Source organism: Narcine bancroftii, chromosome 8 (assembly GCF_036971445.1).
Source record: "Narcine bancroftii isolate sNarBan1 chromosome 8, sNarBan1.hap1, whole genome shotgun sequence".
NCBI lineage: Eukaryota > Metazoa > Chordata > Chondrichthyes > Torpediniformes > Narcinidae > Narcine > Narcine bancroftii.
The window spans coordinates 64,393,266-64,412,333 of NC_091476.1; positions in this window are offsets into that span (position 1 = coordinate 64,393,266).

Genomic DNA, 19,068 nt, shown 5'->3' on the forward strand with positions numbered 1-19,068 from the left:
TTCCCATTCACCCCCTCATGCCTGGCCTTCTCCGCCATAACCTTTGATGCCCTGAACTATCAATCTCTGCCTAAATATACCCAATGACTTGACATCCACAATGGCCTGTAGCCACAAATTTCTCTGACTGAAGAAATTCCTTTGCATCTTTGTTTTAAGTGGACACCCTTAAATCCTGAAGTTGCAGGAAGAAGCATGGGCAGGCCACAAGTAGTTCTTGGAGGCATTTGGCACTGAATTCATGTTGACTTTCTTGCCTGTTGACACCCATCCCATTACTCCGTGTTAGGTCCACATCTTGCTTGAATCATGGTGCTTTACGTGGTCTATTGGAAACAGTGGTGGAGCCCAAAACCAGAGGGCTTGGGTTTAAAAGCAGGGAGATTGAAGAGGGACCCTGATAACCAACCTCTTCGCCCAAAGGGTGGTCTGGCTCTGCCAGAGGAAACGGTAGAACATTAGAGCACAGTACAGGCCCTATGGGCCTCGATGTTGTGCCGACCTATCTATTCTTAAACCCTCTCTTTCTTTCGTTCATGTTCCCATCTAAGTGTCTCTTAAATGCCCCTATTGTTCCAGCCTCCACCACCATCCCTGGTAAGGCATTCCAGGCACCCACAACTCTGTGTATATATATATATATAAAAAAAAACTTGCCCCTGATGTCTTAAACTTCCCTCCCTTCACTTTGTACAGATGTCCTCTGGTGTTTGCTATTCCTGCCCTGGGAAAGAGGTGCTGGCCATCCACATTATCTATGGGTCTCATAATCTTGTCGACCTCTATCAAGTCTCCTCTCATCCTTCTACGCTCCAAAGAGAAAACCCCAGCTCTGCTAACCTTGCCTCATAAGATTTGTTTTCCAGTCCAGGCAACATCCTGGTGGAATCTCCTCTGCGCCCTCTAAGCCCAGCTTCCCATAGGCCTTCTTTAACCATCCTATTGACCTGTGCGGCAACCTTGAGGGATGTCGATTAAGACCCCCAAGGTCCCTCTGTTCCTCCGCACTGTCCACATTAACCCTGTACTCAGCCTTCTATTTTTGACCTTCCAAAATGCATTGCCTCACACTTCTCCAGATTGAACTCCCATCTGCCACTTCTCCGCCCAACTCTGCTCCCTGTCTCCATCTTTCATCTTCAGCTCCATCTACATTCGAATCGTCCACAAACTTACTGACCCATCCTTCCACTTCTTCATCTTGGCCATATATAAAAATGACAAAAAGCAGGGGGTCCTCGAACAGATCCCTGCAAAATAAGTTGAAGAGATATCATCTGCATAGGGATGATTAAGAAGGGCCGAGATCATATAAATGCAGGCAAACGGGTCAACGGCTCTTGGTGTTATAATCAGCGTCAACCCTCGCTGTAAATTGCATATAATTATTTACCTCCCCCCCCCCCCCCCCCCCCAGAAGCAACAATTATGCTTTGTGACACAATTCTCATTTGTGGTGTCTTCAAAATCCTTCCCTCTTTCCAAATTGAGTTTTTAAATTCAATTTATTAACAATTCTGTAGAAGCCGATTCCAGCCATTGGGAACCGTGCTGTTCAAATACACCGAATTAATCTACAAACCCTGTCTGTTTTGGAAGGGGAAGAAGCCAGAGCCCCCAGGGGAAAACCCTCACAGGGAGAACGGGCAAGCTCCTTACAGACAGTGCCAGGTTCAAACCTGGGTCGCTGGCACTGTAATAGTGTCACACTAACTGCCTACTCAGGAGGCCAGTGACCCCAGGTCAGCGGCAGGTTCTCGGAATTATTCCATTGTGTAATGGGGGAAGTTTCGCTCCCAGAATGCACAGCAGCAGGGAAACCACTCTGCCTCCAAAGCCACATGCGCAGGAATCTCCTTCAAGAGACTTGGAGGGGACGGGATTGAATCGGTCTTACACTGCTTTTCCGCCCCCCTCCCCCAGGCCTGGGACATCAGCAAACGCACCTGTGCCTACACTAACCACACGGTGCTGCCGGAGGCCTTGGAGCGCTGGCCCGTCCACCTCTTCGAGACCTTGCTGCCCCGACATATGTCCATTATCTATGAGATCAACAGGAGGCACCTGGAGGTAGGTTGCCCAGCACATAGCTTGCCTTTCCCCGGGGAGGTTGGGTTTGGGGGTTCCTGTGGGTTGGTGGGGTTTGTCTGCAGCAGGCAGGGAGAGCCTCCTCCCTTACTCAGGATGGACCTTGGGGTTGGGCGACAGTGAGCTGATACCTGAATGGGGGGGGGTACCATATTTTCCCCCCATCCCCTCAGGTTAGGCAGGGAAGGGGATGTTTTTCTGTGGAAATAGAACCCCCTGGGCAGACATTGTTTTGGTGATGAATACTGGTATATGAGTGTGGGGTGGGGGGTGACGGTTTCTCCCTATTTCTCTCCCCTCAGATGGCTGGGGAGGAGTGAGTGTGGGAGGCATTGAGCCCCATTTTACACAGGAAGAGGGGCTGGGCGAGGTTATTCCATGTACAGGACCTCCCATCTCCCCGCGGAGCCTGGCTGATGACCAGTCCAAACCTTTGTCCCCTCCCCACAGAATGTGGCCAAGCAGTACCCGGGAGACCATGACCGCTTGCGCCGCATGTCCCTCATCGAAGAGGGATCCGTGAAGAGGATTAATATGGCACATCTCTGCATCGTGGGAGCACACGCAGTCAATGGGGTGGCCCGCATCCACTCTGAGATCCTGAAGAAGTCCGTGTAAGTCCTCTGGCATGGTGCCTTCCCACCCAGACAGGCCATGCCTGGTCAACTTGAACATACAGCTCAGAAACCAGTCCATGAGCCTATGCCATCCAAACATGCCCGTTAACCTGCAAACTAGATGGTGTTAACATAATTAGAGGAGCAACACATCATAACCTTCCAACCAGACAGAATTAATATCAACTTCTCTGGTTTCCTTGAGCACCCCTAACCCCTCCCCTATCTCCACGTCTCCTTTTCTTCAGACTACCCTTCCCTAATCTCTCTACCCCTGTCACTTGTCTCCCCTCCCCTCCCCTCGTCGAGTGCCTTCACTCTGTCCTTCCACCTGCCAGCTGCTTCAATTCCACTCCCCATTCCCACACCAGCATTTCTGTCCCTGGCCTCATTTGCTGCCAAACCCTGTGTCCGCCCGCAAATTGGAGGAATAACACTTAATATTCCGTCTGGGCACTCTCCAACCAGATGGCATTAACGTCAACTTCTCCAGTTTCCGTTAACCCCCTCTCCGTGTCTCTCTCCCTATCCCTCTGTCTCCTTTCCTCCAGCCTCCCCAATCCCTTCCCTTCTATCAGAGAGCTAACCCTCCCTTCTCTTCTACCCTCCCACCTGTATCCACCTATGAGCTCTTACCTTTTAACTGGTGATCCTCCTCCTCATGCCCCTTCCTCCCACCTCGCATTCCTCCCCCACGGATCCCTGTCTGGTTTTTTCGTGACTTCTGTGAAAAAGTATTCATTTTCCCACCGTGTCTGATATTTTTGGCTCTCCCTTGCTATTTTCCATCTTTTCCCCATGTTAATAAACTGAGGTAAATGTTTTTTTAAACTTAAGATAAACTTTTTTTAAAAACTGAGCTAAACGTTTTTTTAATCAGTGAGTAACCTTCAACGGTTGTCTAGTAGTTGTTCAAAAAGGCAGTGACATCTAGTGTTGAAACGAAGAAGTGCAACTTATTGTTATAAACTGTGTTCTAACGGGCCATGTTCATTTTATTTCTAAAATTCACCCAGGGCCACTTCAAAATGGGCGACTGGCTGCAGTGTCTCGAGAAGTGGGTGGGGTGGGCGTAGTTTGGCCACCCCTAATATTGTTGACTTTGTTTGGAATTGGTGATAAGTGGTAAATCAAATCAAGGTGAAACTATCACAGAGGGTGAGAGGTCCACTTTGAATCCGGTTGCTGAAATTTGCGTAGGATAACGCTTGGGACAAGCTGCTTGGTGGAGCTTCGCTGTGTGGCCTGCTAAAGGTTGAGGTGTAAGTTGTTTGATCACCTAACCACAGGAAAGATATCAATAAGATTGAAAGATCAATCCAAACCAAGCCAGCAGCAAAGAGAAGATGCACTTCAATAGGTTAGATTTTAACTCTATTAACAAATGCAGTGTTTTCCCCCAAATTAACCTGCTTTAGTACAGAACAAAATATATTTTCAAACTGTGTGTGTGCAAAAACCCCAGACAATACTATCTATGCCCAATATTTCAAAATTCAAAGGAGAAAAAAACACCCAAACTTGTTCAGTCCTGTCAGGAAAGTCAGTCAAAACACTGTCCCCAAAGTTACTTCTCAGTGTTCAAAGTTCAGTTCTTCGACTGAATAACAAAGACATCCAAAGTTGAACACTGAAGGTGACAGGAGTGAGTGGCGCCACAGACTTATGACTCCTCCACAGGCCTTGGCACAAAGAGCGTTCCAAACGGCATTAAGTGTCACACTCAAGTTCAGTCTGCTAGAGCCATTCTCCACCCAGAAAGAACCATGTCCCTAAGTCTCCTTCTAGGCTAAAACTGGTGAATTCTCTCACCTTCCTTTCTTCCGATCTCCTGTGACTCCTTCACATTGCTGCAATTGAGCCTTTTTTTTCCACTTTCTCAAATCTGTGTAGCCCAACCTTGGCTAGTTAGCATGGTCTGTGTAACAGAAAAGCTGCATTTATTAAAGTCACAGTCCACAACAGCAGAGAAGGTGGACAAGGATGTTACTGGGACTTGAGGAATTTTGGCGGCCCAGTTAGCACAACGTTATTAAAGCGTCAGCAACCCGAGTTCAAATCTGGTGCTGCCTGTGAGGACTTTGATCTTCTCTATGTAGGTTTCTTCTTTGTACTCCTGTTTCCTCCCACCCTTCAGAAATGTTCGGGGGTTGTAGGTTAGCCCCGCTTGTTTCCCTTTGCAGCTTCAAGGATTTCTATGAGCTTGAGCCCGAGAAGTTCCAGAACAAGACCAATGGGATCACTCCGCGCCGCTGGTTGGTCCTCTGCAACTCTGGCCTTGCAGACGTCATCGCCGAGGTAATTCCTGCCACCCCTCCCTCCCAAGGGGCTTCGCATTGGGTGCCTTGCTGGACTGTTACTTGGCCAGCGTATGTATTTTGTCTGTTTGTGTGTGGTTATGTGTCTGCATGTTTTGCACCGAGGACCGGAGAATGCTGTTTCATTTAGTTGTACAGTAAAACCCCTTTTGGGATTGGTAGATGCCAGATGAGTATTTTCTAGTTGCTTGATACTTACTCTTACAATGTCTAATACACCTGCATTAAGAATAAATGGTTTAAAAGACAAAATACTAAACTGAACAAACATCGCTTGCATGAATATATAAACCTTAAAGCATTTTTTCTTTATTTCCGGTTGCATTCTTTGAAAACATTTAACCGTCGCTGCATCTGCAGGTTCCTCCCCTTCCACGGAACCCGAATAATAACATTATTGATAATTAACTCCCCGCCCCACCCCCAAATTTACAGTTAAAGCCTCTGACTGGGCTGACTCTTAAGAAGCGGGGATAAGGAGTTACTTTAACAGTCTCCCCAACGGTAAGCAGCATCAACCATCTCTTCATACTGGGGTGGGGGGGGGGGGGGTCACCATTTTATTCAAACACTACTTTATTCAAACAGCTGCCACGAGCCAAAGCACGACCAAGGCTTTCCACTGGCTGAATATCTTCACCAAATCTTCAGAGAACATTTCCTTTTATAATTTTAAATGTGTATATTTTTTACCTATTTTATTATTTATTTTCATTTTTAAAATTAATTTTCCTCGGTTTTGCTGTACTTGTGTGATCAGCTAAACTTGACTTACTGGGCAATGAGGATAGCCTTGTCCTCGATTCCAGCTCCCTGGTTCGTTGGGTCAGGTGGACTCACCCTCTTCTCCCAGGGTAGAAGGAAAGCGGTAAAGTATTCAGGTTTCCCAGCACAGAAACAGGCCCTTTGGTCCAACGCGTCCACATTGCCTGCCTGAGCCAGTCCCATTTGCCTGCATTCAGCCCTTCTCCTTCTAAACCTGCCCCATCCACACACCCTTCCCCATGCTGTTTAGCATGGCAATCGTCCCCATCCCTCCCACTTTCTCTATCAGCTCATCCCACACACTCACCACGTTGCCCCTCAGCTTCATTTTAAACTCTTCCACCCTCCCTGTCTCCCACCCCCCCCCCCCCCATTAACTTGCACCAATGACCTCCAGTTCAAGACTCCCCGACCCTGGGGAATAAGTCAGTGACCATTCCCCTCAAGATTTTATCAATCTCTACAAGGTCAACTCCTAGTCCCAGCCTCTCCTTGTAACTTACGCCCTCCTGTAATCAGGAGGATCAGATCAAACACAATAGCCAGGTATGGTCTCACAGAATATGACAGGCCCTTCAGTCCTTGATGTTGTGCTGACCTCCTCCATGATCTAAACCTTCCCTTCCTCACCCCCACGACCCACAATTTTTCTTGCTTTCTGTTTAAGACTGTTAAAGGTTGGCGCAGTGTTATTACAGCTCCAGCGACCTGGGTTTGAAATCCGGTGCTGTCTGTAAAAAGTTTGTACATTTTTTCCGTGTCTGCCTGGGGTCTTCTTCCACCCTCCAAAAACTATTTGGGTGGGACGAATCCATGGGCCAGAAAGTCCTGTTACTATGCTATAAGTATGTATGTATATCCAATGGTCCCTCTTGTACCAGCTTCCACTACTTCCCCGGCAATGCATTTCATGCACCCACATACTCTCTGTATATATTAAAAAAAAGTTTCCCCTAAACATCGCCTCAGCTAGTGCAGATGCTCTCAGTGCTTGCTACTGTCATCTTGGGGAAACAGGTGCTGACCGTCCACCTCTCATAATCTTGCAGACCTCTAAGAAAAGTGACCTCCCATCTCACTGACCTCCTCTGCAACTGTAGCGTGATGTCCCAATGATCAAGGCTGAAGGTCTCTCTCTCTCTCCTACCCCACCCCCCCCCACCCTGAGTTGGTTGTCGAAGCGTGACCTGTTTACGGTGGTCAAGGCATGGCGAAAAGCTGTCCACTGCAGCAAAGAGTAGCTGCTCTCAGGTGCTATCTTGCAAAGAAGTACCTGTGGAAATGGAGCAACAGAAGAGAGTGAGAGGGGTCCTTCTCTGGCTGATGAGCCACTCGGATACAGTGCTCCCTGACCCCCTTGTGGAACCCCCACCCCTTCAAAAACAGAACATTAGAGCAGGAGAAACAGATCCTTCAGGCCACAATGTAAAACTACTCCATGCCAATCTCACCTTTCCCTCCCCATAACCCTATACTTTTCTTGCTCCGCATCAATTTAATCCTCTCCTACCTCACGTCCTATCACCTTTTTGTACATGTTCCTGTCTAAGAATCTTTTAAATGCCGGGGTGGTGAATCCACCATCCCTGGCAATGAATTCTAGGCACTCACCACTCTGTGTTTATCTAAAATAAAACACATCTCTGGCATCTCCCCTCCACTCACCATTGTTGCCCCAGGGCTAAAGTTGCTGGCTGTCCACCCTCTCTATGGCCCTCATAATCATTTTAATCTGTTGAATCTCCAGCTCGATCAACCTTGCTTCATGAGGTATGTCCTCCGGTCCAGGCCACAGCCTGGTAAATCCCTTTTGATAAAGACAGGAGATTCAGCTGAGGTATCGATGCAGGCCTTTTCTACAGGTGGGTGAGACAAGAAATGTTTAAGGGGAACACTTTCTTCCCTCGGAGGGTGGTGAGAGCAGGGGAGCAGTGGATACGGGCTCAATTTTGACATAAAAGAAAATTGGACAAGAACGTGAATGGGATACGGTCTGGATGCCGGTCAACGAGACGTGACTGAATAATAGTTTGGCGTGGACTAGATTGGCCGAAGGGCCTGTTTTCTGTGCTGCGATGTTCTACCTTCAGGTAGAAGGTACAGAATCTCCAGGTTCCAGGACCATTTTATCCAGGCTCTTGATCCTGCACTAGCCAAACCCTACTCTGGGACCAAAGAGATCTAGCTGCACCATTAAATCCTCACTTTTATTTTTTTTTATTTTAAATACAGCACAGTGACAGGTCCTGCTGGCCCACGAGTTCGTGCTGCCCAAATGCCCCAGTTAACCTATGAACCCCACAGGCTTTTGGAGGGTGGGAGGAAACTGGAACGCCCAGAGGAAATGCTTGCAGTCACAGGGAGAACATAAACACTCCTTGCAGGCAGAGCCAGATTCGAACCCGGGTCGCTGTTGCTGTAACAGCTCTGCACCAACATTGCCACCCCATTTGTGTAGCTGGCTGCAGCTGTGATTATCTGCTCTATTTTATCTCGAGGCACCTCCTGCTAAATTGATATTCGTTGTTGGTGCACCTGGCATTCTGTGAGAGGAGTCAGGATATTGCTGCAGTAAACTCTGATCAGCATCGATGAGGACTGCGGGTTGGCGTTCACCGCCTGGGCTCTCGTGTTTCTCGTCCCCCACGTACAGAGGTCGGCCTCTGGATAACTGCTGGCAGCGTCTAGGGAGATGGGTGGAGGAAGGCGACAAGCTAGGCAGGAAGCTTGAAGGGTACAAATTGGGACTCTACCCTTCCCTCAGCATCACAGTCCACAGGCTGGAGTGGGGGTGGGGGGGGGGAGAAGGGGGAGGGAATCCAAACTCAACGCATTCTGTGGAGAGCAGCAGAATCGGGTCAGGGTAGATGTTGGAATGAAACTGGAAAGTCTGCCAAACTGAGACCAACCGCAAATTGGAAGAGCAACGCCTCAAATTATATCTGGGCACCATCCACAAAATGGCTTTAACATCGACCGGTTTCATCTCTCTTTCCTTATCCCCATGACTTCTTTCTTCCAGCTCCCCACTCATCTCTCTCCCCATCCTCGCTCGAGCTCTGCATTCACAGTGCTACCTCCCTCCCCTGATAAATTCACAGCTTTCCCGTCCTTCCCTCCTGTCCCTGTTCATTTATGGCCTGTTTGCTAGTGCTCCCCCTGCCCCTTCCTCCCCCCCTGCCCCTTCCTCCCCCCCTGCCCCTTCCTCCCCCCCTGCCCCTTCCTCCCCCCTGCCCCTTCCTCCCCCCCTGCCCCTTCCTCCCCCCCTGCCCCTTATTCAGGTGCCTGTCTCCTTTTTACTCATACCTTGAGGAAGGGGTCAGCTGCTGAAACATCAGTGCTATTATATCTTTTGCCTCTATGGACACTGCGGGACCTGCTGAGTTCCTCTGAAATTTTTGAGTATTTACTAGAGCAGATGTTGAGATCTTGCCACCGATGGGAACATCTCGAATGAGGCGTCGTGGTTACAAGATGAGGGAGGGGAGTGTCTTTTAAAACCAGACAGTGAAGCTCTGGAGGATGAATCACTGGATGGGCGGGGGAGGGGGGGTGGGATATATGGAATTTTATAAGAGGAAGCATTGCAGAAGAGGAGCTGAAGCCCCGGGCGAGTTGGAGCGGCCAGCTCCTGTTCTCGTTGCGTTCCCAGTGCTGTGATGACCCCCCCCCCCCACCACCTGATGAGAGACTCTCTCCTTCTCTCTCACCCTGTTGCCCGCAGAAATCGGGGAAGATTACATTGCGATTTGGACCTGCTGAAGAAACTGCTGGGATACGTGAACGATGAAGGGTTCATCCGGGCGGTGGCCAAAGTCAAAACAGGTAGTCAAATGCTTTACTCCTCCGAGGGGACTTGTCCCAGCTAGAACCAGCCAGTGCTCACGGGCTCAGAACATCTCAGCTTAGAACCAAAGTAATCCACTGGCTTCTTAACTGGCCATCAAACTAACAGATCCCAGGTGGGCAACCTGTTTCTGAAGCTCGATGTTTGACTGTGCTTTGTTCTGGAGTTTGACTCACTGTGGCCGCCTCTGGTCAAACAACTGGGAATGCAACTCTACCCCTGAACCACGGTATCAGATCAATACTGAGTAGGGGCAGTGAGGGAGGGGAAAGATCAGGGACTCTGATGGAGAGGGGCTGAGGTGACGGAGAAACCAGGAATTGTGAGGAAGAGCAAGAGGACGGGCTGAAGGGAAGAAGGGACCAGGGGTTGGAGAGGAAGGGGCCAGGGGCAGAGGGGAGGAAGGGGGAGAGGGGAGGAAGGGGGAGAGGGGAGGAAGGGGGAGAGGGGAGGAAGGGGAGAGGGGAGGAAGGGGAGAGGGGAGGAAGGGGAGAGGGGAGGAAGGGGAGAGGGGAGGAAGGGGAGAGGGGAGGAAGGGGAGAGGGGAGGAAGGGGAGAGGGGAGGAAGGGGAGAGGGGCTGAGGGGAGAAAGGGGGAGGGGTGAGGGGCTTCATGGGGAGGGGGGCTTGACGGGGGAGAAGGAGAGAGGAGCTTTTGGGAAGGAGGGGAGAGGAGCTTTTTGGAAGGAGGGGAGAGGACTGATGAGAAGAAGAGGGAATGGGAGAGAAGCTGACGGGGAAGGGGAGAGGGGCTGTCGGCATGAAGGGGAGAGGGGCTGTCGGGATGAAGGGGAGAGGGGCTGTCGGGATGAAGGGGAGAGGGGCTGTCGGGATGAAGGGGAGAGGGGCTGTCGGGATGAAGGGGAGAGGGGCTGTCGGGATGAAGGGGAGAGGGGCAGTCGGGATGAAGGGGAGAGGGGCTGTCGGGATGGGGAGAGGGGCTGTCGGGATGAAGGGGAGAGGGGCTGACTGTAGAAGGGGAGAGGACATTAAGGGAAGGTGGGGGAGGGGACATTAAGGGAAGATGGGGAGGGGACATTAAGGGAAGATGGGGGAGGGGACATTAAGGGAAGATGGGGGAGGGGACATTAAGGGAAGATGGGGAGAGGGGCTGACGGGAAGATGGGAGAGAGGGGCTGGGGAAGATGGGGGAGAGGGGCTGATGGGAAGAAGGGGGAGGGGGTGAGGGGCTTGACGGGGGAGGGGGGCTTGACGGGGGAGGGGGGCTTGACGGGGAGGGGGGCTTGACGGGGAGGGGGGGCTTGACGGGGGAGAAGGAGAGAGGAGCTTTTGGGAAGGAGGGGAGAGGAGCTTTTTGGAAGGAGGGGAGAGGACTGATGAGAAGAAGGGGGAATGGGAGAGAAGCTGACGGGGAAGGGGAGAGAGGTTGTCGGGATGAAGGGGAGAGGGGCTGTCGGGATGAAGGGGAGAGGGGCTGTCGGGATGAAGGGGAGAGGGGCTGTCGGGATGAAGGGGAGAGGGGCTGTCGGGATGAAGGGGAGAGGGGATGTCGGGATGAAGGGGAGAGGGGCTGTCGGGATGAAGGGTAGAGGGACTGTCGGGATGGGGAGAGGGGCTGACAGTAGAAGGGGAGAGGACATTAAGGGAAGATGGGGGAGGGGACATTAAGGGAAGATGGGTAGGGGACATTAAGGGAAGATGGGGGAGGGGACATTAAGGGAAGATGGGGAGAGGGGCTGACGGGAAGATGGGGGCGAGGGGCTGACGGGAAGATGGGGGAGAGGGGCTGATGGGAAGAAGGGGGAGGGGACATTAAGGGAAGATGGGGGGACATTAAGGGAAGATGGGGAGGGGACATTAAGGGAAGATGGGGGAGGGGACATTAAGGGAAGATGTGGGAGGGGACATTAAGGGAAGATGGGGGAGAGGGGCTGACGGGAAGATGGGGGAGAGGGGCTGACGGGAAGATGGGGGAGAGGGGCTGACGGGAAGATGGGGGAGAGGGGCTGACGGGAAGATGGGGGAGAGGGGCTGACGGGAAGATGGGGGAGAGGGGCTGACGGGAAGATGGGGGAGAGGGGCTGACGGGAAGATGGGGGAGAGGGGCTGACGGGAAGAAGGGGGAGAGGACATTAAGGGAAGATGGGGGAGAGGACATTAAGGGAAGATGGGGGAGAGGACATTAAGGGAAGATGGGGGAGAGGACATTAAGAGAAGATGGGGGAGAGGGGCTGACGGGAAGAAGGGGGAGAGGGGCTGACGGGAAGAAGGGGGAGAGGGGCTGACGGGAAGAAGGGGGAGAGGGGCTGACGGGAAGAAGGGGGAGAGGGGCTGACGGGAAGAAGGGGGGGAGGGGCTGACGGGAAGAAGGGGGAGAGGGGCTGACGGGAGAGAGGGGCTGACGGGAGAGAGGGGCTGACGGGAGAGAGGGGCTGACGGGAGAGAGGGGCTGACGGGAGAGAGGGGCTGACGGGAAGAAGGGGGAGAGGGGCTGACGGGAAGAAGGCGGAGAGGGGCTGACGGGAAGAAGGGGGAGAGGGGCTGACGGGAAGAAGGGGGAGAGGGGCTGACGGGAAGAAGGGGGAGAGGGGCTGACGGTCAGATGGGGGAAGGGGCTGACTAGAAGAAGGGGAGGGGCTGAAGGGAAGATGATTGAGAGGGGCCGAAGGGAAAAAGGGATAGGGGCCGAAGGGAAGAAGTGTAGAGTGGCTGTCGGGAAGATGGGGGATTGGCACTGACGAAAAGATGGGGGGAAGGCTGTTGGATAGAAGGGGAGGGTGCTGACGGAAAGAAGGGGAGGGTGCTGACGGAAAGAAGGGGAGGGTGCTGACGGAAAGAAGGGGAGGGTGCTGACGGAAAGAAGGGGAGGGTGCTGACGGAAAGAAGGGGAGTGTGCTGACGGAAAAATGGGAGGGTACTGTTGGGAAGAAGGGGGAGAGGGGCTGATGGGAAGAAGGGGGAGAGGGGCTGATGGGAAGAAGGGGAAGAGGGGCTGATGAGAAAAAGGGGAGAGGGGATGTCAGAAAGGGGAAGGGGCCTGTCGGGAAGAAGGCGGAGGGGCTGTCGGTAGAAGGCGGAGGGGCTGTCGGTAGAAGGGGGTGGGGCTGTCGGGAGGAAGGCGGAGAGGGGCTGACGGGATGAAGGGGACAGAGGCTGACGGGAATAAGGTGACAGGAGTCGAGGGAGAAGGGGAGATGGACTGTCGGGAAGAAGGTGAAAAGGGGCTTAGGGAGAAGGGGAGAGGACTGTCGGGAAGGGGGAAGGGGGAAGAGGGCTGTCGGGAAGAAAGGGAGAGGGGCTGACGGGAAGAAGGGAGAGGGGCTGTCAGGAAGAAGGGTGTGGGGCTGATGGGAAGAAGGGGGTGTGGGTCTGTCGTGAAGAAGGCGGAGAGGGGCTGACGGGATGAAGGGGGAGAGGGGCTAACGGGAAGAAGGGGGAGAGGGGCTAACGGGAAGAAGGGGGAGAGGGGCTAATGGGAAGAAGGGGGAGAGGGGCTAAAGGGAAGAAGGGGGAGAGGGGCTAACGGGAAGAAGGGGGAGAGGGGCTTACGGGAAGAAGGGGGAGAGGGGCTAAAGCGAAGAGGGGGAGAGGGGCTAAAGCGAAGAGGGGGAGAGGGGCTAAAGCGAAGAGGGGGAGAGGGGCTGAGGGAGAAGGGGAGAGTGCTGAGGGAGAAGGGGAGAGTGCTGAGGGAGAAGGGGAGAGTGCTGAGGGAGAAGGGGTGAGTGCTGAGGGAGAAGGGGAGAGTGCTGAGGGAGAGGCGCTGAGGGAAAAATTGGAGATGGGATGTCTGGAGAAGGGATAAGGTGCTGAGGGGAAGATGGGGTAGGGGACTGGGGAGAGGAGCTGACAGAACGGAAGAGGGGCTTACGGAGAAGGGGGAGAGCGGCTTACGGGAAGAAGGGGGAGAGGGGCTGACGGGAAGAAGGGGGAGAGGGGCTGACGGGAAGAAGGGGGAGAGGGGCTGACGGGAAGAAGGGGGAGAGGGGCTGACGGGAAGAAGGGGGAGAGGGGCTGACGGTCAGATGGGGGAAGGGGCTGACGGTCAGATGGGGGAAGGGGCTGACTAGAAGAAGGGGAGGGGCTGAAGGGAAGATGAGTGAGAGGGGCCGAAGGGAAAAAGGGATAGGGGCCGAAGGGAAGAAGTGTAGAGTGGCTGTCGGGAAGATGGGGGATTGGCACTGACGAGAAGATGGGGGAGAAGGCTGATGGATAGAAGGGGAGGGTGCTGACGGAAAGAAGGGGAGGGTGCTGATGGAAAGAAGGGGAGGGTGCTGACGGAAAGAAGGGGAGGGTGCTGACGGAAAGAAGGGGAGGGTGCTGACGGAAAGAAGGGGAGGGTGCTGACGGAAAGAAGGGGAGGGTGCTGACGTAAAAAGGGGAGGGTGCTGACGGAAAGAAGGGGGAGAGGGGCTGACGGGAAGAAGGGGAAGAGGGGCTGATGGGAAGAAGGGGAGAGGGGATGTCAGAAAGGGGAAGGGGCCTGTCGGGAAGAAGGCGGAGGGGCTGTCGGAAGAAGTGGGTGGGGCTGTCGGGAGGAAGGCGGAGAGGGGCTGACGGGATTAAGGGGACAGAGGCTGACGGGAATAAGGTGACAGGAGTCGAGGGAGAAGGGGAGATGTACTTTCGGGAAGAAGGGGGAGAGGGGCTAACGGGAAGAAGGGAGAGGGGCTAAAGGGAAGAGGGGGAGAGGGGCTGAGGGAGAAGGGGAGTGTGCTGAGGGAGAAGGGGAGAGTGCTGAGGGAGAGGCACTGAGGGAAAAATTGGAGATGGGATGTCTGGAGAAGGGATAAGGTGCTGAGGGGAAGATGGGGTAGGGGACTGGGGAGAGGAGCTGACAGAATGGAAGAGGGGCTTACGGAGAAGGGGGAGAGGGGCTTACGGGAAGAAGGGGAAGAGGGGCTTATGGGAAGAAGGGGAGAGGGGCTAAAGGGAAGAAGGGGAGAGGGGCTGAGGGAGAATGGGAGAGTGCTGAGGGAGAGGCGCTGAGGGAAAATGTGGAGATGGGATGTCTGGAGAAGGGATAAGGTGCCGAGGGGAAGATGGGGTAGGGGACTGAAGGGAAGAAGGGGGAGAGGTGCTCTCCTGAAGAAGGGGAGAGGGGCTCTCCTGAAGAAGGGGAGAGGGGCTGGGGATGGGGATAGTCTGAGGGAGGAGGAGAGGGGTTGTTGGGAAGGAGGGGAGAGGGGCTGTCATCAAGAAGGGGGAGAGGAGCTGATGGGAAGAAGGGGAAGGGCTGAGGGAGAAGGGGAGAGGGCCTATTAGGAAGAAGGGGAAAGGGGCTGACTGTTAGATGGGGGTAGGGGCTGAATGGAAGAAGAGGAGGGGCTGAAGGGAAGAAGAGGGATAGGGGCTGAAGGGAAGAAGAGGGATAGGGGCTGAAGGAAGAAGAGGGATAGGGGCTGAAGGGAAGAAGAGGGATAGGGGCTGAAGGGAAGAAGGAGGATTGCCATTGATGGGGGAGAGGGCTGATGGATAGAAGGTGAAGTGCTGATGGGAAGAAGGGAGAGAGGCTCTCAGGAAGAAGGGTGTGGGACTGATGGGAAGAAGGGGGAGTGGGTCTGTCGTGAAGAATGCGGAGGGGGCTGACGCGATGAAGGGGACAGAGGCAGACGGGAAGAAAGGGACAAGAGTTGAGGGAGATGGGGGGAGGGGGTGAGGAGAGGAAGGGGCAGAGGGGCTTGATGGGGGAGGGGGCCTTGACGGGGAAGGGGGCTTGACGGGGGAGGGGGGCTTGACGGGGGGGAAGGAGGGGAGTGGAGCTTTTTGGAAGGAGGGGAGAGGACTGATGAGAAGAAGGGGGAATGGGAGAGAAGCTGACGGGGAAGGGGAGAGAGGTTGTTGGGATGAAGGGGAGAGAGGTTGTCGGGATGAAGGGGAGAGGGGCTGTCGGGATGAAGGGGAGAGGGGCTGTCGGGATGATGGGGAGAGGGGCTGTCGGGATGAAGGGGAGAAGGGCTGTCGGGATGAAGGGGAGAGGGGCTGTCGGGATGAAGGGGAGAGGGGCTGTCGGGATGAAGGGGAGAGGGGCTGTCGGGATGAAGGGGAGAGGGGCTGTCGGGATGAAGGGGAGAGGGGCTGTCGGGATGAAGGGGAGAGGGGCTGTCGGGATGAAGGGGAGAGGGGCTGTCGGGATGAAGGGGAGAGGGGCTGTCGGGATGAAGGGGAGAGGGGCTGTCGGGATGAAGGGGAGAGGGGCTGTCGGGATGAAGGGGAGAGGGGCTGTCGGGATGAAGGGGAGAGGGGCTGTCGGGATGAAGGGGAGAGGGGCTGTCGGGATGAAGGGGAGAGGGGCTGTCGGGATGAAGGGGAGAGGGGCTGTCGGGATGAAGGGGAGAGGGGCTGTCGGGATGAAGGGGAGAGAGGCTGTCGGGATGAAGGGGAGAGGGGCTGTCGGGATGAAGGGGAGAGGGGCTGACGGGATGAAGGGGAGAGGGGCTGTCGGGATGAAGGGGAGAGGGGCTGTCGGGATGAAGGGGAGAGGGGCTGTCGGGATGAAGGGGAGAGGGGCTGACAGGAGAAGGGGAGAGGACATTAAGGGAAGATGGGGGAGGGGACATTAAGGGAAGATGGGGAGGGGACATTAAGGGAAGATGGGGAGAGGGGCTGACGGGAAGATGGGGGAGAGGGGCTGACGGGAAGATGGGGGAGAGGGGCTGGGGAAGATGGGGGAGAGGGGCTGATGGGAAGGAGGGGGAGGGGGTGAGGGGAGGAAGGGGCAGAGGCGCTTGACGGGGGAGGGGGACTTGACGGGGGAGGGGGGCTTGACGGGGAGGGGGGGCTTGACGGGGGAGAAAGAGAGAGGAGCTTTTGGGAAGGAGGGGAGAGGAGCTTTTTGGAAGGAGGGGAGAGGACTGATGAGAAGAAGGGGGAATGGGAGAGAAGCTGACGGGGAAGGGGAGAGAGGTTGTCGGGATGAAGGGGAGAGGGGCTGTCGGGATGAAGGGGAGAGGGGCTGTCGGGATGAAGGGGAGAGGGGCTGTCGGGATGGAGGGGCTGTCGGGATGAAGGGGAGAGGGGCTGTCGGGATGAAGGGGAGAGGGGCTGTCGGGATGAAGGGGAGAGGGGCTGTCGGGATGAAGGGGAGAGGGGCTGTCGGGATGAAGGGGAGAGGGGCTGTCGGGATGAAGGGGAGAGGGGCTGTCGGGATGAAGGGGAGAGGGGCTGTCGGGATGAAGGGGAGAGGGGCTGTCGGGATGAAGGGGAGAGGGGCTGTCGGGATGAAGGGTAGAGGGGCTGTCGGGATGAAGGGGAGAGGGGCTGTCGGGATGAAGGGGAGAGGGGCTGTCGGGATGAAGGGGAGAGGGGCTGTCGGGATGAAGGGGAGAGGGGCTGTCGGGATGAAGGGGAGAGGGGCTGTCGGGATGAAGGGGAGAGGGGCTGTCGGGATGAAGGGGAGAGGGGCTGTCGGGATGAAGGGGAGAGGGGCTGTCGGGATGAAGGGGAGAGGGGCTGTCGGGATGAAGGGGAGAGGGGCTGTCGGGATGAAGGGGAGAGGGGCTGTCGGGATGAAGGGGAGAGGGGCTGTCGGGATGAAGGCGAGAGGGGCTGTCGGGATGAAGGGGAGAGGGGCTGTCGGGATGAAGGGGAGTTGGGCTGTCGGGATGAAGGGGAGTTGGGCTGTCGGGATGAAGGGGAGAGGGGCTGTCGGGATGAAGGGGAGAGGGGCTGTCGGGATGAAGGGGAGAGGGGCTGTCGGGATGAAGGGGAGAGGAGCTGTCGGGATGAAGGGGAGAGGAGCTGTCGGGATGAAGGGGAGAGGGGCTGTCGGGTTGAAGGGGAGAGGGGCTGTCGGGATGAAGGGGAGAGGGGCTGTCGGGATGAAGGGGAGAGGGGCTGTCGGGATGAAGGGGAGAGGGGCTGACAGTAGAAGGGGAGAGGACATTAAGGGAAGATGGGGAGGGGACATTAAGGGAAGATGGGGAGAGGGTCTGACGGGAAGATGGGGGAGAGGGGCTGACGGGAAGATGGGGGAGAGGGGCTGACGGGAAGATGGGGGAGAGGGGCTAACGGGTAGATGGGGGCGAGGGGCTGACTGGAAGATGGGGGAGAGGGGCTGGGGAAGATGGGGGAGAGGGGCTGATGGGAAGAAGGGGGAGGGGGTGAGGGGAGGAAGGGGCAGAGGGGCTTGACGGGGGTGGGGGACTTGACGGGAGAGGGGGGCTTGACGGGGGAGGGGGGCTTGACGGGGAGGGGGGGCTTGACGGGGGAGAAGGAGAGAGGAGCTTTTGGGAAGGAGGGGAGAGGAGCTTTTTGGAAGGAGGGGAGAGGACTGATGAGAAGAAGGGGGAATGGGAGAGAAGCTGAAGGGGAAGGGGAGAGAGGTTGTCGGGATGAGGGGGAGAGGGGCTGTCGGGATGGAGAGGGGCTGTCGGGATGAAGGGGAGAGGGGCTGTCGGGATGAAGGGGAGAGGGGCTGTCGGGATGAAGGGGAGAGGGGCTGTCGGGATGAAGGGGAGAGGGGCTGTCGGGATGAAGGGGAGAGGGGCTGTCGGGATGAAGGGGAGAGGGGCTGTCGGGATGAAGGGGAGAGGGGCTGTCGGGATGAAGGGGAGAGGGGCTGTCGGGATGAAGGGGAGAGGGGCTGTCGGGATGAAGGGGAGAGGGGCTGTCGGGATGAAGGGGAGAGTGGCTGTCGGGATGAAGGGGAGAGGGGCTGTCGGGATGAAGGGGAGAGGGGCTGTCGGGATGAAGGGGAGAGGGGCTGTCGGGATGAAGGGGAGAGGGGCTGTCGGGATGAAGGGGAGAGGGGCTGTCGCGATGAAGGGGAGAGGGGCTGTCGGGATGAAGGGGAGAGGGGCTGTCGGGATGAAGGGGAGAGGGGCTGTCGGGATGAAGGGGAGAGGGGCTGTCGGGATGAAGGGGAGAGGGGCTGTCGGGATGAAGGGGAGAGGGGCTGTCGGGATGAAGGGGAGAGGGGCTGTCGGGATGAAGGGGAGAGGGGCTGTCGGGATGAAGGGGAGAGGGGCTGTCGGGATGAAGGGGAGAGGGGCTGTCGGGAAGAAGGGGAGAGGGGCTGACTGTAGAAGTGGAGAGGACATTAAGGGAAGATGGGGGAGGGGACATTAAGGGAAGATGGGGAGGGGACATTAAGGGAAGATGGGGGAGGGGACGTTAAGGGAAGATGGGTAGAGGGGCTGACGGGAAGATGGGGAAGAGGGGCTGACGGGAAGATGGGGGAGAGGGGCTGACGGGAAGATGGGGGAGAGGGGCTGACGGGAAGATGGGGGCGAGGGGCTGACGGGAAGATGGGGGAGAGGGGCTGGGGAAGATGGGGGAGAGGGGCTGATGGGAAGAAGGTGGAGGGGACATTAAGGGAAGATGGGGAGGGGACATTAAGGGAAGATGGGGGAGGGGACATTAAGGGAAGATGGGGGAAGGGACATTAAGGGAAGATGGGGAGGGGACATTAAGGGAAGATGGGGGAGAGGGGCTGACGGGAAGATGGGGGAGAGGGGCTGACGGGAAGATGGGGG